The following is a 21,743-nucleotide window of genomic DNA, read 5'->3' as shown; positions in this document are numbered from 1 at the left end:
TGTGTTTGCAGAATTGGAAGATCTCCCTCACAGGAGTAAAGTGTCCATCATTTCCTTTTTATTCCAGCAATGAATCGTGTCATCCATTTATGGTATCACTTTAATGGGAATTTGCATTGGATTATTATTCTCAAATATTTTCTGTGTCACTGGTTACCAGGTTAGAGCCCCTCATTCTTTTCCCTGTTGTTCAATGACATTGATTTCTGTTAAAAAAATAAGTTATGCGATTAGTCCCCAAGCAATTCAGTTAGCTCTGGCTTCAGCATCCTGCCGATCTCATTTACTGCCATTCCAAAAAATATATGGAAATTTTCAAGGTATTTTTATAACCAAGTACTTCACAGTGACTTTGAGACCATTACTGAAGAGGATGATTAGTGTCCTCCACACTCTGTATCCAGGTGGAACCCTGGTGAAAACAAATGCCCTTGGTGGCTATTGCTCACTAGGAACTGTGAGCTGACACTTGGCAACAATTAATGTTAAATGAATGAAATATTAATTAATTTAGCACGTGTTAGTGGTGTTGTTTTGCATGATGTTTGTATTTTGACTTAATGACACACAGTCCAAAATGGTTACCAAATCTAAGGGAGGGTTAATGGGGTAATGTGGTGTGATGAATTGGCAACCTCTTTAATCCAGCACTGAACAAGTTGGCTTGAGAAAAAAAAAAAAGCAGAATGGTGCTGTACCTTGGCTAGTTAGTCCTTCTGAGAGGGAAGCTGATCAGAATGGGTGTGGAGTTGCACAAATACATCTATGAAACTCTGGTACTGGAGTCTATTCAACTGATTGGGAATTAAGGATATGTAAGAATGTAATATCTGTACATGACTTTTATCAACCAAAATTTTAATACTATTAAAGTTAGATAAATTGGAAAAAACTATTTTGTTTTTCATACAACAGTCAGTGTAGTTGATTAAATCCTGAGCCAGATTTTCTGGTATTTCTGCTGAAACTTAAGACCAGCTGAGTAACCAGGTTTTAGCTGTACCATTCTTCCTTACCATTTCTCATATTGACATTGTCTTAGCTATTCTGAGGCTTCCTGGCATTTTCTGAATGTATCCATGAATATCTCTCTCTCTAAATGTATATATGCAATTGTTATTGTAATTTGATATCAATGACCCACAAATTTCCTTAACCAGTATTTATGTGACCCCCTGATGCAAATTTTCTAGGTCTCCTGATTCAGAAATGTTTATCCTAAGTAGATGTTATCTAACTTCTTCCTAAGGCTTATTAATAATAGCCTAGAAATTGCTTCCCCGTCCTCATATGGTATGAATGGAGTACTCTTCTTCTTTCCAAATATAGAGACATAATATTTACACAGAACTTCTGGTTTTTCCATATCATCATTGACAATTTTACAATCTTCATTTGGCAATGGACCTTTATACAATTTATTTTGTTCCCAATGCACTTTCATTTTTTTTCAAGTGTCTTTAGCTCTGCTAGTCTGTATATTCCACTGTTCTCCTATACTACTTTAGGCAATTCATAATTCTTATCTTGTTAACTATTTAACATTTTCCCCCCAGATATTTTCCTTAAAATTGTGTGCTCTTGCCCTTGCCAGTGAATGAAGAAAAGATTCTAGCTAAGGTAATTTCCATTTTTAACAATGACACTGGGAAACTCCAGAGGTTTGTCAGTGTTTTTCCTTCTAATTTCTTTCTATTTTCATTAGTTTCTTCAGATTTTGAATATAAACTAGTTTGGAGTATTATGCATTTTCCTTATATATCAGTGTTTGGGGCAGTGTTTGGTCTTATTGGATCTGAGGTCATGATCTCCAGTTTCTAGGCAATCATTAAGTCCCAATACCATGATTATTCAGCTTTATCTGGCACAATGAAGTCCAAAGTTCACTTACTTTTTCTTGCTGTAATTCCTCATGCATTATAGAATCATTATGCATATTTCTAGGGATCCTTTAGATGTTTCATTATCAGTTATATGAGATCACCAGTCTACATTTCTCAAATTCAAGTTCCTGTAAGAGTAAGATGTTCTTGCACATAATCAGCAGATGCTTAGAAAGAAGCATATTCCCATAATTTAGGGGACAGTTACAGGCAGTGGCAGGTTTTTTCTGTAAGGTATGTTAAGTAGAACATTGATCTATGTGATTGTCTGGTCCTTGGGTTTTGAACCACCAATAAAACTTAAACAGATAACAATACTTTTAATGGAGAATTCAACTTCTGTGATTCCATTAACCATTCTACCATTATAAAACAAATTGTATGAGTTTCATGTGCCAATTTGATGTATCACAACAAATTGTGACAATACCAATTATATGAAATTTCTTCTATGTCCTTGAGTGCTTATAATTCTCTTATTGTGTACCTATTCTTACATGGAATCTGTAATAATGACTTCCAAACACAGTTGCTAAATACATATTTGTTTCAATATATGCTGCACAGTATTGAAAATTAGGCATCTGCATCATGTACTTTGCTCTCCGTTGTGCCCATCCTACTTGCCTTAGTGCTGAAAACATCTAAACACAGAAATTGTAAGGAATTTCCTTATTATCTACATCTTAAATAATATTTAGTCAAGTCTAAATATGAAATTCTCATATTTTTTCTGCTGTCAAGGTCAGGACTTTGCTTTCCAAACCAGGATCCATTGCATGTGCTTGGATTTCCCCTGTTTCCTCTCTGAGTGCTTCAATCTATTTCAAAACAGAGGAATTCTTTTGTCTTTTATGGCTGAGTACCCATACTTCTCTTCAGTGACTTTTCACTTTTTTTTAAAGTAACTTAGATATGAATTTGTGGCTGTGCAAATAGTTTTGAAAGGCACTATTATCATTCTACCTCTATATATAGTATCTGACTCTACTTGTTGCTGAATACTGCTGTGAAACACTGTGAGTATACAGTTCTACATTTCACAATGGGAATTAAGGTTATTGTCACTTCAGCAGATGGGTCCCCATACAGGACTTCTGATAGGATGATCTGCCCATGTGAGCTGGGAAGCCCTGTTAACTACTGCATCCTACCAAAAACAGTGAAATATTTGGTTGCATCAGGAGAAATGCACTGAACATTATGGAAGATCTTAGTCAGAGATCAGATCAAAACAAATCAACATGACTTTCTTGAAATAATATAGTCTGTACTACATTGTATCACACAGAAGTAAACTTGCAGCATGTTTGTTGCTACCAATGATACAGAGTTCTAAAGATATTATTTGAAATGAAGACCCCAAACCAGTGTTAACACCAAGAGAAGTTAACTTACCGCAGATAGTAATAATTCATTAAAAAGGGAAATGGAAATCAATAGTTGTGTTGCCTTAAAGCACAGAAGATGGCACTGCAGACTAGATGCTTAAAATGTTCTATTTCTTCTGACTTACAAGAAATCACTGGTTTTATAAATCCAGAAGAACATTCTATTATTTCTCATTTCTAAGCCTCTGTTCACACAGAAGTGGATAACACTATTCTGTACTTTTAGTATATGAAGTCCTTAAAAGTAGTGTCAGCAAATCTGAAACCAGGTGAAGATCTGGCATGATGGTCTGTTACTGCTTATTGAAATCGAACAGCTATAAATACTTGTGAGATAGTAGCTTATTTAAATAAATTTTATACAAATGTTCTGATGATGTACACTAATAATTTTTTGACTGTCCAGATCAATCTGAAAATGACTACATTTTATTTTGACTGGATGATTTTCTCTGCAGAAGAATGACCAAAGGCTTCTTTGGGAATTACGGTCTGCTTCAGCAACATTATTGGTAAATATTAATCTAAAATAGATTTCTATTGAACCATACAATGAAAGCTGATTTTTAATAGGGTATTTAATCATCCTATAATAATTTCCTGAGGGTATGGAGGAAGAAGTTTACACAATCACCAAATGGAGAAATTATAAAATCACCACATGGAACCCCTATAATGATAGATGCAGCGTGTTCATGGAAAATGACTTCATTGAAACGACCTGTGAAGCTCAATGCACATAAGATTTAAATCCTATCTTTTCTTCTGGCTACTTGACTAAAACAGTGCTTGAATTGACAGTGATAGGAACCACTTTTAAAAATATTAATCCACATTCTGTGAGAGGTGAGCATATAAATATGTATAGTAAAAAATAGGGAAGATTGAGAAGTGTGATGGTCTTCTTGTCTTGTTATCCTGAACTGGATTTCCTCCCATATAAAAATCTTAAACTCTCAGCTTACTGTGGTGAAGCTGAAAAGTTTCATCATGTCCATGGTGGAAAAACAATGATGGACAATTACAGGGAAAAGAGTAGTTCTTTATTTCTTTAATATATTCCAATCTTATGTAAATGCCATAATATAATGGCCAGTCTTCACGAGCGAAGATCCGGGGAAGGTCTTTCCACCTTCCAGCCTGCGCATTGGATTTTTTAGGTGAGACACAGTGTGCGCGGAACTGAGCCCACCCTTTAATCCTAAGGTTCATCTGCCGGGGCCAAGCGAGCTTGGACGGTGGCAGCGAGGTCCTCAGGACGTAGATGGGTTGCCTTACATGGCTAATGAGCTCCATCTGCCCGGGAGTGGCCCTGACCAGGAATCGAACCCAGGCCTCAGCGGTGACAGCGCCGCACCCTTACCACTAGACCACCAGGGGCTCCTTTGCCATAATATAGAGCACTGCAAAAATACCAGGAGTGGGTGAGTGTCATCAGCCCCTCTTAGTCTTTCTCTCCATCACCATGACTTGTGTTCTTTTGGTGGAGAAGAAAACACATTTTTATCCTCTGAAATGGAGGGAGTTTTTTCCTTCTCCACCCACAACGCTTGTATGCACTATTTCCCCCTGATACCCACTCCTGTAACACACTCCAGTCTGTGTAGCCAGCACTCACAACCTCTGGTTCTCCACTGTTTGTGCCAGTTCTTTGGCATGGCCACACTGACTTCACTGTTCAGCAATGTAGGTAGTAGTCACACCACTTAAAGTTCACCTCCTTTTTCATGGCTCATTAATGCTTTTTCTTTTACAGATCACAGGTCTCACTTTCTGAGTTGCAAGATGGATGCCACAAGCATCGCTAGGTAATGGAAAGCAGACCTGCTCTCATATTCTCTCTTGAAAGGTGAGGTGAAGAGGTTGAGCACCTAAACAGTGATCTGAAGCATTTTCAAGGCAATAATAAAACCCAAGAGAAAGCAAATGCAGAAAAGTTGTGCAAGTACTTGACACTTTCCTTTTTCCATTATTGAAATTCTGCTCATTTTCTGCATGAGGTGGTGTATTTATTGCTAACTATCTGTCAGACTGCAGCATAAAAATATCAGCCATAATTACATTCATGCTACTAGCCTTGACATTGAAGTTAATCTGAAAAACACTCATTTTCCTATACTACCTTATGTAACCAGAACTCAGATGCAGAGATGGTTCACTGTCAGGTTTTGTTCTACTGTGTTTCAGTGTAGAGTGTTACTTGACAGCTGTGAAAATGTTGGCTTGCCCTTTGTCTTACAAAGGAAAGTATTAGAAGAGCCTGACGTTTGTCAAATGAAACTCTTATCGGTATGACCTATTTTTAGGTACCCTTTGAAACCTTATGATAAATACCTGAGAAATAATGATCCTTCTGTTTCAGGAGATGGCTTATTAGAAAAGACAGGGCCAGAGACATCCTGGCAGTGTGTTGTGATAAATTGCAAGCTTAAGGTTCTATAAAATAGTTTAATTTTTAGGAACAATTTTACAAAACCAAAAAGATGCTTTGAAGTAAGTTGTAGACAGAGAACTGCATGACTGGGGAAAATCCTGCCCCACAACTCAATTTGAGTAAGCTTCTTGCTGGATTTAAATTTGTCTTCAATAGAAATCATTCATTATATTAAATATACAACTATTTGCCTGCAGATAGGCAATGCCTAGGTTTTGCGAACTTTTAGATAAGGTAGATATTTAGCAGAGTGCTTGACAGAACACCTGTGAGAGGGAGAGTCATATAAATTATCACAGCAATTTTATTATAAGCATATTATAAATATATATATATAAAATAATTAAGCAAGTGTCATTCTGTGAAATAAGTAGTGTTGGACGTACAGTATTTTCCCTTTCTATTATCTGCAATCATAGCACCTTGTAAATAGGATGAAGAGAGGAAAGAGGATTTATTTTGTCAAAAGGAATGGAATACAGGGAGCAATTTATTAGGGGAAACTTCAGGTTTAGTGCTAGTACCAATACTCAAGAAATTAGATAACTGTATGTCCACTTGGGAATTTTTGTGTTCAGAGATCCCAAACCATATCAAATGATGATCAGGGATCAGTGATAAGTTAGATAAAGCAAACTGGAGGTGTACGACATGGGTGTTGTTGGTCATAGAATCATAGAATGGTTTAAGTTGGAAGAGACCTTAAAGATCATCTAGCTCCAGACCCCTTTCCAGGGACACTTCCACTAAACCATGTTTCTCAAGACCTCATCCAACTTGGCCTTGAACACTTCCAGGAATGGGTAATCCACAACTTCTCTGGGCAACCTGCTCTAGTGCCTCACCACCATCACAGTAAAAACATTCTTCTTAACATCTAATCTAAATTTCTTCACTTTTAGTTTAAAATTGTCCCCCCTTGTCCTATCAATATCTGCTTATGGAAAAAATTGCTCTCCCTCTTTTTATAATCTCCCTTTAGGTGCTGGAAGGTGTTATAAGGTCTCCCCTGCGCCTTCTTTTCTCCAGGCTGAACAACCACAGCTCTCTCAGCCTGTCCTCATAGGAGAGGTGCTTCAGCCTCTTCAGCTTCTGTGGACTCCTCTGGACATTCTCTAGAAGGTCCACATTTTTCTTGTGCTGAGAACCCCAGAGCTGAATGCAACACTTCAGGCTGGGTCTCAAGAGGGCAGAGTAGAGGGGGAGTCAGAAAACAATACCCTCAGAAGAGAGATGCCTTGTTGCTACACTGCAAATATCTAAGATGGACACCTTTGAGGGAAAACAGTGCATGGAAATCAAATTCTGGGATCCGATCAGACTCAAATACAGAGCAAACTTTCAAAATATCTGGGTACACATTTACATCTGACAGATACATTTTTTCAGAAATAAATCAAATAAATAAAAGGTGACAAGTTCACCATGAAATGGCTCAAAGTTTCTCACTTATTCAGTCAAGATTCAGCTCTGATGTTGGGGATGATAAAATAGTTTTCTAGGGAGCAATAAAGTCATGAGGAAAACACTGAAATTTTAGAGAAAGCGTATAGAAAGGTGATGGGTGGAGACACTTGGCTTCATGTAGTTAAGAGTTGCCAAAATGGGGGTTTAAGGTTGATGTTATGGTTAAGACAGAAAAAAATGTCATGTTCAGTGGGAATGAGAAGGAAGGGCTAAGTTGCAAAAAAGAACTTCCCTGGAGAAGTTGTCATCTGGACCACCAACAGGGAACTGTGGCAAAAACCATGGATTAGAGACTGGTAGAGATTGGTTAGGAGACTGGCAAAGCCTAGAGACCCACCTGAAATGCAGTTGGGAAGAAATTCCCACTGAAGGTGTAGGCTGCAGATCTTGCCATAAATCCCTCTCTTGTGTTTCCCAACTTCATCATACTTACCCTGGAAGCAGCAATCATTTTGTCTTCTCTCTCTTCTCTCTTCCTGGAGTCATTCTTTTTCACCCTCTGTGTTTCCTGGGCTTTTAGAACCCAGAGCATGGGAAGAAGAAGGCTACAAAATTCTGTCTTTCTCTCTTCTACTAGACAGCTTCTACTTAGCTGTCTAATTTGTCTGTGCTGTGAGACATCTCTCTTCTAGTCAGTTCAGACTGAGTAGTAAAATGTAGAAATAGCTGAGCTTGTTTTAAGCCAGTCATAGGAAGAAGTCTGACTATGGCAGTATGGATGGGGAGTTCTGTGGGCCAGTTTTTTCCTGTCTTTCAGATACTTGCTGTGCCTGAAAGATTGCAACAAACAAATGAACCTTTTTGTATACGTATTAATTTCTGGTTGTTCAAGCAGTGATCTGTACTCTGTGCGATCGTACTTGCACCAGGTCTGTTTGCAATCTTAATTTCAAACACAAATTTATCAGCAAATTATGTCAGATGCAAGTTCAAAATAATATTTGATCACAATTAATTCACCAAGTAGGTGCATCATCTCCTCTAGCTCAGATATGATATGGTTTTTGCTATCAATACTTATCTGAGATTAATGAGTCAAATCACAGAGTATAGAAAAGTCATTTGTCATCCCAGATGGCACTTTAATCAGTTGGAAGACCAAACAAGTGCACTTCCAGAATACAGAGACTTTATTAGAATCATTGCTAGAGGTTACAGAGTTTTAAATAAAACTCTTTTGTTCAGCCAGGTAATGTATTTAGGTTCCTCTGTGGATGCAGAAGGTACTTATGCTACTACATACAAGATGGACGCAATAATATAGGATCCTGTGCCAATAAATGTGCCATGCTTAAAATAATGTTCTTCTCTCTTGACATTAAATACAGAATTTGTAACAACTTGAGATTTATTATTGTCAGCCTTTCAGTGAATTGGCTACTGAAAATTCCAACAGAAGTTTGATTCAGAAAGTTTTAAGTTGCTGTCAGGTTAACTAAACAGATACTCCTGAAAATGACCGAGGTTATCCAGGGTACTTGATTTCTACAGTGGGAGAATTCTAGTCCCTTCAGTTGTGTCAGCTGATTACATTTGGCTTACTCTGCAGGTGCAAAAGGCTGAAGTAGAACAAGGAGTCCTGTCCCCAAACAGTATTTGGTCTGATGAAACCATCTCTCATTTGGCAGATGTCATGAAGGCATTTCCTACTTCTGCTTTGGGCCATTACTGCTGGTAGGATTGCTAGATTCTCAGCAACTAGGAGCATAGATTATTTTAAATTATCATTATTATCAGCGATAGTGATATTGCATCAGTATCTCAAAAAAATTCTAACTCTAAAAGAATGTTACATTGGGAACTTTTAAAAAGCACTGCTATTTTTATAAAGCTTGTCAATTAATAAAAAAATATACACATAGGTCAATTAGGGGTCTTCTCAGTACCAGAATATCTCTGAAGCGGAATCTGAATCTCCTATTCCAAGTGTTAATATTGCTACTATATCAACCTTCTCAGTTTCCAAGTTCAGGGAGTTATGGTCTTATTCTCAATCATGGTGTTCTAAAAATGGTTTGGTTTTCTTTTCTACAGAGTATTTAAATGAAATTGTTAGTATTTCAAGCTATGGTTATTGAGTTGGATTCTAGATTCATTTTGCTAAAATGGGATTAGGGTGTGTACATGAAAACTAACAGAAATAACATATGTGGCTGGGTAGTCATTTTGACAGCTGGATTGGAAACAAAAACATTAATCACAAGAAGTCATCATGAGGATGATCTGCTCTTTTTTTTTTAATGTACTGACTGAGTAGCTTCTCCATGAAAGTTCTGTGGAGTTTAAAATGACAAAAGGACAACATGTAGTAAAATTTTGTACTTTACCCAAATGATGGAATAGTAGCACAAAGCTTTGACTATCTTGAATGAGAGTTTGACTGTGTATTGCCTGAAGAAAGAATACCATATGTTTAATCATGACCAGTAGTTCCTATTGCTTCTAAATGTTCCTGACCATCTTTCCAGGCTCAAACAGAGCTACCTCAGATCTCTCTAACCAGATAATGGGATGCTATGGTGTATGAAACACTAGTGATTTGCTTCCACTTCAAGTTAAGATGTCCCAGGATGTCAGTGAGAGCTGCTACTAACTTTGGTAATGGAAACTAGTTACCATTGATAATAGTGGTTTTATTCAGAAAAAAAAAAAAAAGCCTGGAACTCATGCACTACAGACTACTGTGACATGAGAGGAGATGAGCATTACACAGTACTTTATGACATTCAAAAGTTTTCATTTATACTGTGTTGCACTATGTGCTTGGCTTTGGCCCACATTATGACATGGGTTAGTTAAACTGCCTTTACATGTCACCTATATCACATTGTGCCCCAGGGCTCACTCATGCATATGTCAGTCAACTGTATAGCCTACATGTAATTAAACTGTATGTATATGTACTACAAATTCACATTGCCTAACTAACCTTAGAGAACAAAGGTTTCATTTCCATTCTGTATAACTGTTCCTGTTCTAATCTGTCATTATGGTCAGAAGTTTAGCTAACATCCTGTATCTCATTTAATAAATATTAATCCATTTGGATAATAGCCAGTTCTGGTGGGAATGTGAATAGCTGATCATCTTTAAAACAATTTTATGTATATTTTAACACTTACTATTTAATTTCAGCAAAAATCCCTGCTTCAGGTGTTCTTACATGTGACTAGCCATTCCTACCTGTCTGCTCAGCTGAGTACTGTTTGTGTGGTCATACTCTAAACTAGGTTAGGAGCTGATAGAAACAAACAAACAAACAAACAAAAAAGAAAAAAGACTAAACTCAAAATCTCTGAGAAAAATTAAATTAAAAAGAAGGTACAGGTGAGAGGAAACAAAAGATTGGGCCTGGGAAAGCTAGCACTTCTACCAAGAAAAAGCATGGAGAAAAAGAGCACTCTTTTATATTTGATATTTAATATTTATATAAAATATTGTTTTTATATATTTTCATAATATATTTTATGGACTAATTGGATTTTTCAGGCTTCCCTCATTCTTTTACCTAGGTATAATATTTTATAGCTCTCATAATGTGGTAAATTTAAATGATGACATGGTCCTCTAGACCTGGCTCCACAAATGATACATAGAGCAGTTTACGTCCTCTGTTTCTTAAGTATCACATGCCAGTCAATACACCAAAGAATAACTTAATTATTGCAACAGCATCAGCTGACTGACTTAGTACTACGTTTGTAGCATGTACCTTATTCACAATCTCCTGTTTACTCTTCCTTTTTTCACTTACTGTTTAGGTATTTCTTTCTCCTAAGAAAACATTTTGCACTTTATTTAATCTTTTTTTTTATTGAATACTTTTCAAACATGTTTCATTTTTGTCTTCTCCTAACTGTTTACAACCCATCCAAACTTGTGTGATGTGCAGCTTAGTACAGGTACTGGGTGAGAAGTTTTAATTCAGTATTTTCCCCCAGTTTTCTTCAGAAGTGAAACACTAGCAGGAATTTGATTCTGTGGAGCATTTCAGTTCTGATGGCTCCATTGAAACTTCTCAGACTATTTTCCCATGAGTCACTTACCTCCAAATGCAGAGCTGTGGCAGAAGACAATGCTGCTCCCCTTGGATGCATAGATTTTACTGCCACTCTGTGAGCTCATTGGTTGGCTTTTCAAAAGTCTGTAATTATCTCCACCAAGAATAGTATTAACTTTAGAAAACCTCCTTCAGCCCATCCTTTGTCTGCTGCCAGCTGCTATAGATCTGTCTGTCTGTCCCATGGAATTAAATTAGCACATCCAAAAGCACTGTCTCTGAAGTGATTGACAAAAATTCTGCCATTGCTCATACAGGAAATAGGAATAGAAAAAAGGCTAACAGCAGCCTTAGTGGCTGTGTTTGCAAGACATGGAGACTGTATCAAATCCTCAGCTGTTATGTACTGTTATAACTCACTGGATATAAATATAATTGAGCTATGCTAATGTTAAATCATTTGAGAACCTGGCCTGAAACACAATTAAATATATCAAGGTTGAAGTAATTGGTCCACCACAAAACATTAATACAGTGGTTTACTTTTACCATGGACTGCTCACATGCACTAAACAATTATAATTGTGTTCTTATTTAACCCTCGTATCTCTGTCATCTACATAACTCTTCTGTCAGACACTGTTAGGCAATAAAAGCAGCTGGGTTCAATTTCTAGAGCTGGGTTCAATTTCTGGGGCTGCCAGCAAAAAGTCTAGCAGAAAAAAACGTTCTAAAATTTTAGTTGACACCAGTTTTAGCATCCACCTCCAGTCTTGGCAAACTATTAGACTGCCTGAATTAGCAGTATGTTTGCAATTACAGGCAAAGATTTTAAACAGCAGGTTTAAATCATGGATAAATTTTATTGTGTTGAAAACAATAAAATGTTAACTTTAGGAACTAGAGATGAAGAGGTATGATTGCTTAGGATACACTGTCAGTCGTGTTGGATCACCAGTGGAAGTAGCTATGCTCTGCTAGACAATTATAACCTGAGTTAATTGTCCTTGTGGTGTGGAGGTGGTGTGCTGAGCACACCTTTCTCTCATGCCTAAGGCATGGAGAGTTTGGGAAAGCTCTGCTTGCTATTACAGTGCTGCTTCATTTCTGAATGGGAAATAAAGTGATTTTGACTCCAGGTTGCTGACATCAGAGTCACTCATTGCTCACCCATTTCAATGTTACTGACTGCTGGAGCCCTGTCTGCAGCTCAGACCCCTAGAATGTTATTTCTGAGCCTCCCCACAGTGGCACCACTGGGATCTCTGCAGCACTCTTGCAGGGATACCCCTCACTAAACGTGTGTGGCTCTTATGTAAAGCACCAGCTGGACCCTGAATTGAAAAACTCAGCCAAAAGGGTACTGGTGACCATCCTTCAGTTGTTGTGATGTGTGATATGGTGCTTCAGGTCCTCTGGAGCCCTCTCTGAATCTCTACCCTCTGCTGCTGAGCACCTCACCCTCCCTCACCTTCTCAAAGCAGATTGAATCACTGATTCCATGTCCCAGGGGCCCGTCATTTCTCTTGCACGTGCGGATACAAAAGACATATGCACTCAGCTTTAGAAAATGGACGGTTTAGTTTATTCTTTTTACAAATTGTCCCATATCGAATCATAGCTGATAGGTAAAAGAGGATCAGCCTCTGCCATGAAAATTTCTTGCTCTCCAAGTCTGCGCCTTCTCAAAGGGATCCTGTCTGGAGTTTCTGGGGCTCTGAGGAGCTTAAGGTTTTATAGTAAAAATAATTTGATTTTCCAAGAGGGTTAGGAAAAAAAAGAGCTGCTTGGCACTCAGAAGTTGACATAAGTGGATCTAGTGAGGGATTCCTCAGCTGTAGGGGAGACATACAGAGTGGGTTAGGAAATTAGTAACAAACTACCTGTTTTGGATGCAAAGATGTTGAAGGAATATGAGTGCAGCCCTCAGAAAAAAAAAGAGCTTCTTGCAGCCCAGAGCAAGTTGCAGGGCTTACAGTGGAGATTTCTGAGCAAGAAAACTGCTGACTGCTTTTTATTTTTTTAGTCAGAGAAACCGGAGTGAGCAAATTTGTCTTTGCTTACCAGTTTCTTATTCCAGAAGATCGTGAGTTTTGGCTAGAGGGAGTAATATTATGAGTTACATTTCTTTAAACATTATTAAACTGTGTAAGTACATCAATGGTTGTTTCTTGAGGGTAGAAGGCGTTGTGCAAAGTGTTAGGTGGGTGTTTAATATTGAGTGTACCACTTCCAGCTCACTTCAGATGCACTGCTTTTTTGTTATAGGATTAGACAAGAATGAAAAACATTGGATTTTCATGTAAAAGGACATTTTAAGTTTGAGAAAAGAGGTGAATCCCTTCTAAGCTGATCAAATAATAACTTTTGTTGCAGATGAGCAGGAGCTGAAGATTTAGAAAGCAATGAGCTGTATCACATCCCATTTTCAGTCTCCTTTCTCATGTGCTGCAAGGAAGCATTATAGCTACTAAAAGAAAAGTAATGGGAATCATTTGTGCAATAGAGTAAGCCTGTTTAGATCCTACTTGGCTAGTTCTTTATCTTTTCTTCCTGTTGGCATACGTGTGATGTAATGCCACTCCTCCTGCTCTAAATATGTTATTTTAAACATTGTGGAAAGAACTGGTGAGAGCAACCATCTCTCCTATCTCATGTGATCGTAGTCACCTGCAATAATCTCTCTGGCTTGTATCACTAATGGAATCTCACTGTTAGAAAATGAGGAAAAATTGACTGGAATAGGAATTTTCAAAATGGTATCAGAAGTCAAGTTCTAACTTTTGTACTTTGTTGCTGTGGTTTGGAATTCCTTGAAAGCAAAAAGAGAAAGCCCAAAGCACAGCAATGAGAGCACAGTAAACCTGCTGGTGGAGCAGGAATTCCAGGCAGGGGATGAAAGAGAGCTCTGCTGCTGGCACTGACATGCAGCAGAAGGGCTCACCAGTCAGTCATGTCCTGTATGAAGTCCAATAACCTGCTGTGTTAGACTGCTTAATATTTATGCAGTTGAATTTCACTTGCTATTCCTTTGGCAATTCACACAATTCACAAGTTTGACTAAAAAGTGAGTGCACAGGATCACTGCTCAAAATTTTTGTGTTGATTTAGAGTAAGCTTTTGGCATTGTATTTTCTATATTCCGAGAGTTTTCCATAATTTAATAATATATTTGTTTATTTCCTGTATTTGCTAATGGTAAAAAGCCTGATTTTATCCAAAGAGTCAAGGATTGTAGGAAGAAGCAACATATTTTATTAGATTGCCTCATGTACCTGGAAAAAAGCAGACATTTTCAGACACACATTTTCTTCTTCAGGCCAACATATGGATATGTATCTGTATGTATATGCGTATGTATATGTGTATATTTAGTTCTTTTTAAGATTCTCAGTTTGCTGACAGATGACCCTTTACTGTTTGTACACTTATAACATGCATATTTTAAGAAAGGTGCTCCTCTGTATGTCTGCTTCATGCTTTCTTGAAGGAATTGTTCTGAATTTCTTCATAAGCATCCTCTACTCTAGTTGGTCATTTCATTATCTAAAAGGTATACTGGTTAAGTTTATAATTACTGAAGGAAAAAATGTCTCTGGTAAATGAATCAATGTGTGCCTGTCTGGAAATTCTTCAGTGCAACAGGTGTCCTCAGGAAATTATTATTTGAGTAATTTGATTTGTTTTTTCCACAACAATATGAATTTGGTTAGTATTTAATGCATAAAGAACCATGTTTCTGAGTATTTCTTATGACAAGCGATTTAAAAACTGTTTGGAACACCTGTGACTGAAATAGTAGTTTTCATTTTATAAGTGTTAGTTTTACACCATTTCATTATTTTATCACTTAACATGCCATTTAACAGTGTAGAAACTAAAACACCTCTTTTTTATTTTTCATTAAACATTTTATAAACAGTTAAACTTACTCTGCAGTTTGGAGACACCATACTACTTTGGTAAGACATCGCAGTATGAATTAATATCTGTCACCAAGTGTCCCAGTTTAAATGAGACAAGGGTCTTTTGCTGAGGATGGATTAGGAGGAAAAGACCCAAACTTCTCTTTCCAAGCAATTATAAATCCAAAATTAAGAGGCTTCAATTGAAGGAAAACAAATTATGGAAAAGAGAAAAATAACAGCCCTTTATTAAAGGTATGTGTGTATTAACAGGAACATGAAAAAAACCAAGTAAAATAACTAAGCAATACTCCTATACCCACCAATAATCCCCTTTAAGAACAAAACCAATAAACCGGCAAGAAGAAAATCAAACAGTTCAATTTTTTGCACCCTTTGATGCAGTTCCAACCACAGTCAGCAGGGGGCGCCGTCGGGTCACTGGAGATGCAAAATTTGTAATGTCCTGTACCATTCACCAGGTGGCGCTGTTGGGTCACTGAAGGTGCAAAACTTGTAGTGTCCTATTGTAGTCACCAGGTGGCGCTGTTGGATCACTGGAGGAAGCAGAACTTGTAATGTCCAGTGCCCATCACCAGGCGGCGCTGTGGAATCCCTAGTCACCGCCCCGTGGGATGGGGAAAAAAAACCAAAACAGTACTCTCCAGGTACAAACCAAAAAACAGACAAACAAAAAAAAAACTCGGTTCCCCTTCCCTTCCCACACTGGGGAAGGAGAGAGAGAGAGGGACTGGGGGGGGTAGGGGGAAGGAAAAGAGAAAAAAAAAAAAAAAAACAGCAATAAAACAGAAAGTTCTCCCAATGGAAGAAAACTCACGAACTTCAGCTGATTAGGATTAGCGTTAAGCAGGACCTGCAGCCAGCAACAGCTGAGAAGAGAACAGCAACAAACTCCACTCCGACAGGAAGAAAAGAAGCAAACTCGGCAGCTCTGCAGCTTACAGCAGGTCCTCGCCTCACTGGCCCACACACACCAGCCACACCTCCCTTCCCCACCTCCTTCCAGCCCCACACACCAGCTCCCCCTCAACTCTTCCCCCTTCGTTGTCAAGGGAACAAATCTCTCGGCTATTACTGGGCCAGGCCGATTCTTTTGTTCACCTAATGGGCAATATACAGAGCACACACACACACACACACACACACACACACACACACACGGCAGGGGAAGGGAAAGAAAAAATTCTTTGCTAAAATCAGAACTATGACACCAAGTACAAAAAAATTAATAATCAGAAGAACATCAAGAGTAATATTTTGAATCCAACAATATTCTCTCCTTTTGCTATTAAGCACATACTAAAATAATTTATAACTTGCAACTCATTAGCAATAAAATATTTTGATAAAATATTGTGTTCTAAATTAAAAACTAAAGTGCCACAATATTTTGTAAGATAAGCAATTATAATTTTGTTCCATTGATGGTTAACACCACTGATGGCCTTGGAAAAGTTGGCCAGCTTAAAAAGAAATCAACACCATTAACAGACTTGTTTGTTAAAAATCAATATACTGAGTTAAAAATACAGATTTCAAATATCTTAAATGGAGAAAACTGAAAACAGCACTTCGTCTGTCTGCTGCAATTTTTCCATTACCAAAGCCCTGATCTTTCTTCTTATCTCATATTTTTAACTGACACTGGAAAGCTAAAAAGATTATAAAAGGTCTTCTCAAGGGGAAGGCTTATCCTGCTGTGAAGAAGCAGGGCCAGGTTTGGGTAATGGCCCACTTGTGGTGATTTTAATCTAGGCCTTCCTTGGTTACCAGTTTGTAACCAAGGAAGAGGCAGTGTTCCCAGTATTCCATACAATTTTTACGTAAATCGGGGTATAAATAAGAAGGGAAGAGAGGCCTTCGCTCTCTTCTCTTCCAGCGGGGTACAGGAACAGTGGGTCCTTGCGTTGGTCTCGCTTATCTAAGGCTGAGGCCTGCAGCGACCGCTGGCCTGCCACGTGGAGGATAACAAAGTACTAACCGTGTGTGCCAATCCTACTTCTTTCTAAGGGACGTGGTGAGATTAGTTTTACTAGTTATTTTACTAATTCTCGGGTTTGATTGCGTATATCTGCTCGGTGTCCTTTCTTTGTTCCCTTTTGTTCTCCTTTCCCCTTTCCCTATCCCTTCGGGGGGTATTTGAATTCCTTTTTGCTGTGTACATAGCATCTTACTGTAATATACATCAAATATATATTTTTTTATATAACTAGCTTGATTTTCGGGTTCTTCAATTTGCATAGTTTTTTTTCCTTTGCCCTGGGGGAAGGGGAGGGGCTGCTACTGAGTCTTTGGGCATTTGGCAGGGAGCCAAGTCTGAACCATCACACCACTGCAAGGCACTGGGGATCAGAAGAGGGAGTGTTCTGCAACTGGCATACAAGAATCACATCTCTGTTAGGAAAATTACTATTTATTTTACTTCTGAGGCTACGGAGAGCCCCTCAGTTAATGAGGTCCTGACCAACTCTAGTTAACAGAGTCTAGCATTTGCTCCACTTCCTTTTAACCCCACTTTCTGTAAGGAAATTTTTGATTTTTCACAGATTAAAATTCTTCAAGTCTGAAATGTGCTTGTACTCTGCTCACTACACATGACACTTAAAGTTTCTGCCTATATGAAGAGAGACTTTCACCAGGGGAATGATAACAGCGGTGTTATCATGGTCTTTACCATGGTTTGAAACCCTTAGGCTCTGGCAACTTGTGTCCAGGTCAAGGGATTTCCTGTGAGACTCTGTGGGCTTTGCATGGCAAGATTTCAGTACTACAGAGCTGAGAAGTTGTGAGAAGGCTCCCCTGTGTCCAACAGAGCCAATGGCAGTCATTTCCAAGATGGGCCCGTCACTGACCAAGGCTGAGCCCATCTGCAATGGTGTAGCACCTCTTGGATAGTTACAAAAGGAAACTTACTGCTGTTACTGAAGTTACTGAAGTTACTGCTGTAGGACAGCAATCAGAAAAGAAAAGTGAGAACATGTGGGAAGAACAAATCTGCAGATACCAGGGTCATTGCAGGAGGAGGATGAGGTGCTCCAGGTGCTGGAGCAGAAATTACCCTGCAGCTACAGTGCAGACCATGGTGAGGCATTTGTGCCCCTGCAGCCCATGGAAGTCCATGGTGGAGCAGAGATCCATCTGCAGCCTGTGGAAGACTCCACAATGGAGTAGGGGGATGCCCAAAGGAGATTGCGCAACCCCGTGAAGAGCTCATGCTGAAGCAGGCTCTTGGCAGGACCTGTGGCCCTGTGGACATGGGAACCCACACTGGAGCAGGTTTGCTTGCTGGACTAGTGAACCTGTGGGGGACCAACACTGGAGCAGCAGAAGAGTACGAGGAATCCTGCCCCTGAGAAAGAAGGAACAGAAGAGACCATATGTGATGAAGTGACTGAAGCACCTGTTCCACAGTCCTCTGCACTGTCTGGGGGAAGGAGGTAGAGCAAATTGGGAGCAAAGTTAAGTACTTACCTTGACTAGCCTTTCATTATATTTTCTCTCCTCTGCTCAGCTGAGGAGGCCAGTGATAGAGTGGTTTTGGCGAGAACCTGGTGTCCAGTCAGAGTCAACTCAACAGAGGAACATCAAAGGTTATCTGTTTATCATAAAGCTTTTTTGAACGTGATGAAGGAGCTGAATGATGAAATTTGGCTGTTGATTTCCAGCAAAACATGAGGACCAGCCAGGGGCCCTGTTTTCAGTGCTGCATACTTATGCCAACCAGAAGGAATCAGATACGATAGTGATGGAAAACCAAGTGAAGCACGTGGTGGGAATCCCAACCAAGGTCTCCCAGGAGCTTCTGGAGAGGGAAGTCCCCAAGGAAATAAACACATCATATTCCTCAGACTTTTTTAATGTTGCCTTGGCTTTCTCTGACAGTGAAACTCATTCTTAACAAATATATTAGAAGCGTGAGGGCAAATCAGTCATCCATTTCCGTACCTAACTTGGAACATGTGGGATACTTACTGCTCTGGGTTTATGTCCCTCTTGAACATAAATGTGGAAAGTTGGCTACAGAGAAGAAATCTGTAAGCAGGTGGGTAGGAAAGAGACTTGGACAAGAGGGAAAGTCTAATTAAAAATAAAGGAATGCAATATAAAGTAGTATGTTATCTACAGGCCACCCATTTGTGCCAGCCAATTTTTTAACGAATAACACATGCTTCCCTTTAGCAAGTAGGAAAACATGTCTTATTTTTAATTGAATTATACTCAGAGGATGTAAGAAAAAAGAGGAGGGAGGTAGGGGAGGAACATGGCTTTAGGTTACAGGGGAAATATGTTCAGAAATGGAACTTTACATATCACACACACACTTTGAAACAGTTTAAAACATTTGGAAAACTTCAAATGCTACTACATTCTCACATCTGTATCATAAACAGTTACTAAACACCTTATTGTTCCTAATATTACACTGTCATAGGCAACTGCCTGTGCTCTCTGTATGAAAGTATCAGCTCTGGTTACACACGCATCTGTTACTTCATGTTGAATCTGGGCTGTAAAAAAGTCATGTGGCAATACACACTTGTGGATTAAAACCCATTAAGACATTCCCAGTGGCCTGATGGTATGGGGTAACAGACTGTCACCTTTTAATTGCTGGAATTGAGAACTGTTGACTTTTAAATAGTTTAAAATTAAATATTGCTTATTTGGACTCCCCTACTTCTGTATTATTTCATGGTGGACACATCCCAAAGACAAGTTTTGCCTTTAAGACCTGTATTTGATGTAAAATGAAAGTGTACATCTCATTCCCATTAGAAGCAATTTTCCCCATCTTGTTTCACATGTCTTCATCATTACCATTGTTCCTGGTTAAACATTTTTTTTAATGGCATCTACTTCCAAATTTCAAAGCAAATCCAATATAAAACCTTAAAAATTTTATTTCAAAATTTGACAAGACAGTCAGTTTTCTCCTATGATGAAACTGTAACACAGAAATACTATCTTCATCATCAAAAAATTCTTTTTCATTCTACATTATTTTTTGTTAATGATTCTGTAGAGGGCACCACTAATATACCAAGGAACTTCAGTAGGAGAATAAAAAACCATTTGACTGTGCCATATAATTTGAATCAATTGGCAGCAGAAAGTAAACCTAGGGACACACAGAAATATATGGAATAACATAAGTTAAAATTTTAAATAGTTCAGAAGCGTTGTGAAATTTATTTTACTGTTACAAATACCACATTCATGTTACAATTGTAAAAAAGGAGGTTAGCTGGTTGGAAACAATCAACCAAATAGGAAGAGTCACTGAAAGAAAGGCAGGAGGGCCAACAGAGCAGGATAAGAGTCAGGGAGCCAGAAGTGTCTGTGGCCAGAATGAGTATCCTGAGGGAGAGGCAGCAAGTAGCCAGCTGGCATGGGGAGAGGAGTACCCAGCAGAGACTACATGGTGGAACAAAAGCTTAACCTTTAAAATTCTTCTCTGTGCTCTTGTAGCACTGCTTTAGTCAAACACTTCATCATGACCCACGTGTTAATAGCAAATGTAACTTTTCTGTATTTTCCTGCCTTAGATAATTTTAAAAAAGAGAGAGATTTCATTTTGTTAGCTGCATTTATTTATGAGGTGTGAACTTTCCTAATGGACAGAGTGGGACGTAGAGAAGTACTACAACATTCAGCCAATACAGAATCTCCTACCTCACAGTAATAGTAATTGATTTTAAGGAAAAACCTACTCTAAGAGTAGTTTTTAGTTGTATTGTGACATAATAGCTGTATAAATCATGGAGAAACTGAAATGGCAAAACTCATCTCCTTGCTATATAAACAACTTCAGTTCTTTTTGATTTCATTCCATATACAGTTTGCAATCAAGAACCTACTCATTTTTGCACATTTAAGAAACTTATGGCAGATAGACTCACAATACTTTACAAAAGTGAAATAGACATATCAAATATGTGACGGAATATATGAAATATATTTTTTTTTCACTTGGAAAGATTTAAAATATACTTTTTATTTAATTTCTTCAAATTAAAAAGTAAAGTGGTTCTTGTGAGCATATTTCACTTTGCAGAGTGTCCCTAATTCTACTTTTATTTATTTCTAAGAAGTCAAAAATTCAATATGTGGTCATTGATTTAATTTATATTCATGATAATTGAATTTTCATAAAACATGGAAAAGATGTATATAAATATAATTTTTTTTCTAAATAGGTATGTGATTCTGTTTTTTTAAGACTAGAATTTTCATTATGGTAGACCAATAATAATCATGTGAAGGTTTAATTGTTATGAATATAGTAAAACTTAGCTTTGAGAGGTATAAATGTCTTATTTCTGAATGGAACAAGTGTCTGAAGAAAAAAGAAGGGTATCTTAATCATTTGACACCGTAGTGAAAATTTCTGTGCTGCTGGTGAAACCTCCAACACTGATAACAACTACCAATAGACATTATCCTTGTTCTTTGGGTGATTTCTTGCGTTTTCTACTTGCTATAAATTTAAAAGTCCAAATTTACCTCTACTACCACTCTAAATCAAGTCAGGATAAAAACTTCTATTGTTTTCAATAGTTCAAATATTTCTTAGAGCTGTATTGTGCAACTCTCTGATTTCAGTTTGCAGAGGTTCATGTGAATCATTTTAACAGGCTTGAG

Source organism: Myiozetetes cayanensis, unplaced genomic scaffold (assembly GCF_022539395.1).
Source record: "Myiozetetes cayanensis isolate MyiCay16 unplaced genomic scaffold, myiCay2020 scf2-11, whole genome shotgun sequence".
NCBI lineage: Eukaryota > Metazoa > Chordata > Aves > Passeriformes > Tyrannidae > Myiozetetes > Myiozetetes cayanensis.
Note: the sequence above shows the minus strand (reverse complement) of the source record.